Source organism: Cupressus sempervirens, chromosome 3 (assembly GCF_028749045.1).
Source record: "Cupressus sempervirens isolate cs-2001-9-10 chromosome 3, ASM2874904v1, whole genome shotgun sequence".
In the NCBI taxonomy this organism is placed as follows: Eukaryota; Viridiplantae; Streptophyta; class Pinopsida; order Cupressales; family Cupressaceae; genus Cupressus; species Cupressus sempervirens.
The window spans coordinates 201,483,280-201,493,120 of NC_143120.1; positions in this window are offsets into that span (position 1 = coordinate 201,483,280).

Sequence of the window (9,841 nt, forward strand, 5' to 3'; positions counted from 1 at the left end):
GAAGGAAGGAAATTTCTATTGAGGAGAATGAAACATGATGCAAAGTGATGGACACTATTAAGCTATTTTCTAATGGAGACTCCAATGAATTTGATATAGTAGTTGTAGATCTAATGGAAAAGAACACAGCTCAAGCTGAAGAAATCAAAAATCTCAAGTTAGAGCAAGAATCACAAGCCATAATACTATGTGAGGTGATTGAAAAAAAGAAGAAAGCTATGGAAGATACAGCAGTAATTGAAGATGACAAAAGAGTTCTAGCCAAAAAACTAGAATAGAAATCATCAGAGCTATCCAAGATTTCCAACATGCAATTGGACACTTTGAGCCAAATGATGAATGCCAACTATGAATTGAATGTCAAGGACATTGAGATAACAACACTAAAATTGTAGAATGAGCAATTGAAGAGTAGCCTTAAAAGGGAAAAGGAATTTTTTGAAAGTTTAAACAAATTAAATGAAGCCATCAAATACTTTGAGCAATTACTAAGATCCCCTATATCCAATAATGACACATCTAGATTGGGATACACAAGTACTGAAGCAGGAGAGTCATCCAAAAGTGTAGAAGGGAACAACAAAGGTAAGAACTCCAAACCTACTTGTCATAATTATGGTAAGAATTGACATAATGCTAATGTGTGCAAGAGCAAGACTATAAATTAGAATGTTAAGCAGAAGAGCATGGTTCACTACCATAATTGAAACAAGAAAAGTCATCAGGTATATGAATGTAGAACCAAGGCCATGCACACACAAATATTTGAAAGTTATTGGTACAACTATAAAAGTATGGACATGGAGCTTTTGAGTGCAGTTCCAAACCCATGTGGTCATCAAATAGGTAAACAAAGATAAGGAACAATGGCAACTCTTATAACTAAGATTACAATACAATATATAATTGTCATTATTGTCAAGAATATGGACATGTTCTTGAGAATTGTATTAGAACACACTTTATAAGTGACTACAAAAGGTGGTTGAGTCAAACCACATGTTTCAGCTACTTGAAGACTAGTCACATTAGTTGATATTGTCCAATAAGGTCAAATGCACCAAGTTGTGAGTTAGACAAAGGAAAAGGTAAGGCAAATGTTGAAAATGTTAGAAATGAAATGAACAAGATATGGAATAAAAAAGATGATTGCAATACATCAAATGGACAAGGAATCACTTCACCCAATGGGTTAGGTGATCACACCTCATTAAACTAAGCAATCAAGAGGTATGTGGGACTGATATTTAAATGTTATATCATACATTAGTTACAAAGGACTTAATATTGAAAATATTACATAAGCATGAATAAACATGCAAGATTTTATTTGGAATCGAAGAAAAATCTTTAAGTTTTTAATGTTACTATCGAGCATGAAAAGTCTCCTATGTGTACCAAGTGGAATGATAGAAGATGTTGAGCTAATAGAATGGCTAGTTGATGTTAAGCTCATAATGGTAGCCTAATCAATGGAATTATAGTGGATGTTGAGTGAGCCTGAATTGGTTGATGCCAAGCTTATAGTTGTGTAAGCACTCAACATTAATTGCAAAATTTCAAAGGGTATTTGATCAATTTTCAACTCATTTTACATGATTTCAAAATTGAGAAAGATTAAGGAGAGAAAGAAGTGAAATAGAAATTCATCAAATGTGATTGTATAAGATTTGAGTAGTGATTCAATACCATTTTGTTAGATCTTGCAAGATATTTATCAAGTGTTGAGTTATGCAGTTTATATTCTCCAAAACCATAGTTTTGCATAATGGCATCTAGTTCAAAGGGTGTAGAGGGTATGGAGGTTTTGAATGTTCAACTAGTTAATAATGAGATTTAAGGAACCAATATTCAAAGCCATACTTGATATTTAATATAAACAAGACCCCTCTGGTGCATTCTCCATGATACCACCAAATGTTTTAATGGTGCAACATGTTAGGAAATGTTACAACTACAGAATTGGAAGTATTGGTGATATGGAGATTCGGAAAGCATATGAGAAATTTTGTGAGAATGGTGTATTAATGGAAGAATACAAAATTTTAGAAAAGAAAGGGTTAACTCATGCCCTAGATTTCTCGAATGTGTTGAAGACTGAATGGATAAGAATTGTATTAAGCAATATAAGAATTTTCCTTATGGAAAAATAACACCAAGATCAAGAAGCTCAAACACTAACACAATATGGACCAATAATGGATGATCAAAATTACAATAATAAGAATATCATATGTGTACATATATACTAGAACTGCCTATATATAAAGGTATCTAGAATGACTATGAGTTAGCAAAGTGGTAGGACTCACAAACTAAGCACATGTCCACCAAGAGTGAATTATCCTCCATTGAGCACAAAAGTTAGTGTGATGATGAGAGCATAAGAATACTGAGGTGTATCTCATAAAGAGATGTTGTACACACCATGTGCTTAATTAGAGTGTGAACAGTTGTGTTTCCTACATGACAACTTAGATCCTATGTTTTCAACAAGACAACTCATCTAAATATGTATACTTCTAGGTGTCTATATGATAACTAATAAAATAATGCATTTAACCTAAGTAAAATTAAGTAAAGTGTAATAATATACTAACACCCCCCCAAATGAAACTTAGGGGAATGCAATTAAGCTCACAAAAGCTATGATGAAAATGCATGATGGGTTCTATCTACTAGGTCATGTTAGGTACCCATGTATAAATGCAATTCTCTACAAACAATGCTATGCAATGAAATGCAATGCAATCTCTCTGAAAATGGAGAAAGAGTGAAAACCTCATGGGAAAAACCCTCCCCCAAAAAGAGAGATAAGTACAATAAAGAAGATGAGAGAGAAGAAGACCTTATGAAGGAAAAGATCCCTACCATAAGAAACAAGAGAGAAGTCAAGGGACTCCCCTTTTTGAAATATCTCGCACCTCAAAGAGATCTCACAAATGAAGATACTTGACCTCAGTGAAGTGTTTGGTGAAGATATCTACAACTTGCTCTATTGCAGGACAATACTGCAATGCAATGACTTTGCTGATGTATTAGCTCTCTGATGTAGTGTATATGAACCTCAATATGTTTGGTCTGCTAATGTTGAACTAGATATTTTGAGATCGCAATAGCACTCTAATTATGACAATGAATGACTGTGGTTTTAGGTGTGTCAAATCAAAATTCCTTCAAAATATGTTGTGACCAAATCAATTTAGTAGCCATAGTGATAGCTCCTTGATACTCAACCTTAGTTGAAGAAAAAGCAATAGTATTTTTCTTCTTAGTCTATCAAAAAATGGGCCTAGAACCAAGATGAAACATGTAACCTGAAGTAGACTTGTGAGAATTAAGATCCCATGCATAGTTTGAGTTTGTATAACCAACCAATTATAGTCTAGTACCTATTCTATAGTGTATCACATGTGTATGTGTACCTTTTATGCAGTACAAAATATAATTGGTGGCCTTCCAATGAAGCTCATGTGGCTCTTGCATGAAGGAAGAAACCATGCCAACTACAAAAGCTATGTCAGGGCATGTATGTGTCAAGCAAATGACACTCCCAACCAACTGTCTATATAATGTAGCATCAACAAGTGGAGTGGAACACTTTGCATCTAACTTAACATCTAAAAGAAAGGGAGTAGGTGTAGGCTTATAGTCACTCATGCAAAATCGAGCAAGTAGATCAAGAGCATACTTGGGTTGTGAAAGTGTGATCTAAGCTAAAGATTGTGTGATCTCAATACCAAGGAAATAATAAAATAAACCCAAGTCTATCATAGAAAATCTATCCTACAAAGAAGTCTTGACACTGGCAATGATGGATGAAGTACTTCATGTAATGATCATGTCATCTACATAAAGCACAAGTATCCAGTGTGAGTCATCCCTTTGATGAATGTAGACATTCAAATTTGAATGAGACTTTGTGAATCATGCTGAGACTAAAAGGGAATCCACCTTGGCATAGCAAGTCTGAGGAGCCTTCTTAAGGCCATAGATAGACTTGTTCAACTTGCAAACCAAAGCAGTATCCTAAATGAAGCCCTATGGCTGCTCTCTATAAATCTCTTCAAGAAGATCAGTAGTCAAGAATGCAATCTTCACATGTAATGCCCCACCAAGGGATCAAAAGAATTTTACTAAGTTTGCCAAACAATTTTTTTTTAAACATGAAAGATAAAACCATTCATAACATTTGCGAAAGCAATAGCAACAATTCAAATGAAAATAAATATAACATATATACATAATAGGCTACATTCTTTAAAGATCTCTTAACATTGTATCACATCTAAATTAACTATTCATATAACATACTATCCTTATGAAATAAAAATGATACATCCAATGTACTTAAATTTATATACAAGTGTCCTTTTGTAATTATAGTTTAGTTTAGCTCAATCATCCATTGTACATATCACAGGGTATGAAAAGCTTAAAAGAATAAACATCCAAGTAAATAAAGTACATCATCATCATCTAATATTAATCCATTATGCAATAACATAAATGAAACCACATATCATACATGATACATCATCACAAAAGATATAAAAATCCATCACAAAAAATAACCATATATCACAAACATAAATAACTAAGTGCATGGTTCCTCCCAATCGTAAATAGCATCATTAGATCATCGTGGATCCTAGCCATCCTTCCGTACATAACATTCTAAAGCACCGAAGAGATCATCGGTATTAACATAGTAGGAATGTCACTCCTAAAATATCCTACTAACATGCAAAGTGAAGCATAATAAATCATCAACTATCATATGCAAAGTGAAGCAAATCATCAATATAAGAAACATACCAGTAAATTCATCCATCATAAGGTATATTATCTATCATAATTCTCCAAGAACATAATGAAGAATAAATACCAACCAAGGATACTCCAGCCACGGTGTCTCGGATGGATCTCAAATGATAAGAGTGAAAATACACTACCACTCGACCGCGTGGAACCTAAGTGGTCCACTCCCACCGTGCTGAGGAGATAATCTCAAGTCCCAAATAGCATATCAATACACATAGCACAAATCTCTTTAAGTCCAGGAATCCTAAAAGTATACTAACTCAAAGGTTCTAACACACACAAAATCGACATCTAATTCCCAGAGGCACACAATGACATGTAGGAAACCTACTCTACAAGCGAGAAAGTGTCATTACAATTATCACATACAAGTTACCCTGGTAGTTAGCTAAACTCCATGGATCCATACTGATCTCATGCAGCCACTAGTATCCTCTCATACTGATGAGGCATACTACAGAATGGATGGTCACAACAATGCATTCTCACTACTCCCATCCTAGCTTGTACAAGCACTCAAGGCATGGGCGAGAACATGAAAACAATTATCATTTTAGGTTCATTTAATCCCTATTTAGTGTGTAAATGGTATCACTTATTAACCAAACTTACAATGAGTTACCCTGGCAGCCACTTAGGGCCTCGACCCCCATTGCAAGCCACTTTCTGACACTACAACTAGATTACCTACCCTAAGCTTATGGAATCATAAATCTCAAAATCATAAAAGATAATCCATAATAATATCATCAAATATGCATAAAAGCATCAAATATCCAAGATAAGAATCATCAAATCTCCATCATCATCTGAAAAAGCATCCATAGAAAATTATGACCACAACAGTTCTCTATTGGCAACTGAAGGCATCACTAGTAATCATAAGTATCAATTGTTTCTCAATAACCAAAATATATCTCAAGATAAATGGTTCTCAACAAGCAACCAAGAATATCTGAAAATCATACTGATCGAGGACTCCGAAATGGTTGAGTCAAACATGACATCATCAAGAAATAAATCCATATTTTAGTCCCATCATGGGGACTAGAAAATAATCCAAGGATAACTGATCGATGACTCAAAAAAGATTAGCTCAAGCATCTCAGATATATATATATATATCTCAGCTTCACACATGAAGGATGAAGAACAAATACAAACATTTCATAGAGCATATGATCACATAACCATGGTTGGGCTTATAAAGATCAAGACCAAATAAGATCAACATGCCATCACATCTCATAATCCTCAAGCCTCTGGTAACATCTTAGGACTAGTCAACACTAGTCAACCCAAAACCCAAAATAAGAAGTATATAAAATACACGATGCAAACACATGTTTTGGTTTACTAAATTCACATAGTTGAATAATGTGGAGGGGTTTCGGTGCAGGAGCATCCAGAGGTATAAGGGAAATCCTGTGTCACCCAAAAAAATGTACTTAGACTTAGTTTTTGTTTCATGTCTTTACATTTTTGGATACCGATTTGGCTCAAATAATGGTTCCAACACTCATAGTTCAACTATCAGTGCATTTGAAAATCCACAAAAAAAATAGGAGCATGTATTTGGGCCATCATTTTGGTAAACTAAAAGGTGTAAATTGGCTAGATGAATGTAATCATGATTTAGAACATTCCAAAAAAAGAATTAGGTCAATAAGCCCCACGATTTGAAAGTTATTGCAGTTTTTTGGGTTTTGAAGACCTCCTAAGAATGCTTCAAAGTCAGGTTTGGGGCATTAAATGACCTCAAAAAGGGCCAAAAAATGGGGGACAAGAAAAACTTGTCTATTAGGCTATAGAGCACTTCGAGAGCTTTTCGAAAATGTAAACGGTTCATCAATCAGAGCTACGATTCAAAAGTTATGCCTCCCAGAAGTTCGGTTACCGTTTCTGGATTCTTCTAGATTTGCACCGACTTCTAACGCAGCTTCCGGAACCTTCTATTTTGTCAGTGGATGCCTACTAGCACTTTCTAGAATTTACTCCTAGTCCTTAACCCTTCGGGGTCTATTTAAGGAGATTTCTGGCATTGTAAAAGGAAGTTCGGAGTGGAGTTTGAGAGGAGGTACCATAAGGAGAAATTATCTCCAGATTTATGCTATTGTAAGCCCTTAGGGCATGTTTTGAAGTTTATTTTCATGTACTAGTTGTACTAGCTTATTTTCTCAGTTAATATAATTTCCCTTTTCTATTTTTTCCATTTTATTCTTGGGTTGTGTCCCCATCAAGTGGTATCAGAGCGAGTTTTCCTGAGTGTGTAGACAGAGCGCCGACTGTGAGGCAGTTTGCACCAAGACTGTGTGGTTGTGGGTTCAAGTTAGAAGATGCCTCCACGAAGAGAGTGTGGTGGAAGGGCCAGAGCTATTGATCCTGAGGAGGTTAGAACCCTCCAGAGATAGGTACAAGCATTGCAAGAGGAGCTTCGTAGAGGAGCAAATGTTGCTGCAGGTGACAATAGTGAGGATGACAATGAAGAGGAAGTAATGGGACCAGAAGAGGAAGTTGACGGGGAAGTTCTGAATCCTATAGAGGAAAGGCTTTTTAGGGCCATTACTAAGTTTGGGAAAAGAACTACAATTGAAGTGGGTATATTTTCAGAAAATCTGAAACTAGATGAGTTGATCGATTGGATCAATGAACTGGAAGAATACTTTGAGTATGAGGATATAAGGGACCCAGATAGGGTTAAGTTTGCAAAGGCCAAACTGAAAGGCCATGCCAAAATCTGGTGGCAAGAGGTTCAACTGGAAAGACTTAGAAGAGGAAAGGAGAAGATCACAAGATGAGATCGCATGGTGGACAAATTGAAGAAGCAGTTCATTCCTGTTGACTACGAGCTTGATCTATTTAAGAAGATGCATGGGTTAAAGAAAGTAGGAAGATCAGTCCAAGAATATATAGAGGAGTTTTACCGACTCTTGATTAGAGCAGGGCATGCAGAAGCAAATAAGGAGAAGGTTGCTCGTTATATCAGTGGGTTGCGACCTAGCATCTAGGAGGAATTAAGTCTGGTAAGAATGATGAGCGTTGAAGAGGCATACCAGTTTGCCCTACGAGTTGAAGAGAAGTTGAATAAAAGGTTTGAAGGAAGACAAAGAGGGCACAGTCAAGGAGGAAGGGGAAGTGGTAGATCATCTGGAGGCCACAATGAAACCCAAAAGAAAAATGAAGATGTGGGTACTAGCAGAAACTAGAGGAATGAGGGTTTCAATTGCTCCCATGATCAAGACTTTGGAAATCAAAGAGGAAGAGGTAGAGGATGTGGACAAGGAAGAGGAGGCTTCAGTGGTACCTATTTCCATTGCAATGAATAAGGTCATCGTGCCTTTGAATGTCCTCAACGAAAAGGAAGGACAGATAGGAGAGCTGAGGGCCAAGCTAGGGTTGCTCATGTGGATGAGGATGCACAATCATCACATTCAGAGGATGTAGAAAGAGGAGAGACCTTGGTAAATGAAAGAGTCCTACTAAGTGGTGAGAATGAACCAGGACAACGAAGGATTTTTTTTCGTACCAGATGCAAGTGTGAGGATAGATGTTGTGACGTGATCATTGATGGCGGTAGCACTGATAACCTGGTATCAAAAGAGATGGTCTCTAAGCTAAAGCTCAAGAGGGAGAAACATCCCCAACCCTATTGGATTTCTTGGGTAAAAGATAATCATAAGGTCCTGGTAAGTGAACAATGTTTAGTAAAATTCAAAATTGGGAGTTACCATGATGAAGCTCTCTGTGATGTTATTTCGATGGATGTTTTCCATCTATTGTTGGGTAGACCATGGCAATTTGATAGACATGCAATACATGATGGACATGAAAACACATACTCTTTGACAAAGGATGGAGTTTGCCATAAATTGAAGCCCATGAAAAAGGAAGGTGAAAAGGTATGTAGCAGTGCTAGGATTTGTCTTGTTGATGGAAGGAAGTTTTTAGATGGCATGAAACATCAGCATATGTGCTATGTTTTGATTCCTAGGAAAGATAAAGAAGGTAGTAGTGAAATACCATTTGAAGTTTCAAGTTTACTAGGGAATTTGGAGATATTATCTCTGATAATGTTCCAGATGAATTGCCACCAGTAAGGAAAATCAGTCATCAGATAGATCTGATTCCAGGAGCTAGTTTTCCTAACAAGGCTACTCATAGGATGACTTCTACTGAAACAGAGGAGCTAAATAGACAGGTTCAGGAGTTGTTAAGGAAGGGCTTGATTTGAGAGAGCCTGAGTCCATGTGCAGTACCTATAGTACTTGCACCAAAGAAGGATGGAGAGTGGAGGATGTGTATAGATTCTCGAGCTATAAATAGGATAACCATCAAGTACCGATTTCCTTTACCAAGGATGGATGATCTTATGGACTGCTTGAGTGGAGCTCAGTACTTCACAAAGATAGATCTAAAGAGTCGCTATCATCAGATATGAATTCGAGAAGGAGATGAGTGGAAAACAGCCTTCAAGACCAAGGAGGGTCTTTATGAGTGGTTAGTCATGCCCTTTGGATTGACGAACACCCCAAGCACCTTCATGCGGCTCATGAATGAGGTACTTAAGAAGTTCTTGGGAAAATTTGTTATTGTCTATTTGGATGATATTTTAATTTTCAGCAAGACTTTGGAAGAACATTTACTGCATATTCGTAGTGTCCTTGAAAGACTAAGGGAAGAGAAACTGTTAATTAATCTAAAGAAGTGTGTCTTTGCAAAAAGGGAGTTAGTCTATTTGGGATTTGTTATATCACCTGAAGGTCTCAAAATGGATCCAGAGAAGGTAAAAGCCATCTTGGAATGGCCTACTCCAAGGTCTGCTACTGAGGTAAGATCATTTCATGGTCTGGTTAGTTTTTACAGGAAGTTTATTAAGAATTTCAGTGGCATATGTGCACCCCTAACTGATACAATAAGAGGGGATAGAAAAGAGTTCAAATGGACTGCAGCAACTGTGAGAAGTTTCTAATTACTGAAGAAGAAGGTGACTGAACAACCTATGTTGGCACTTCCAAAT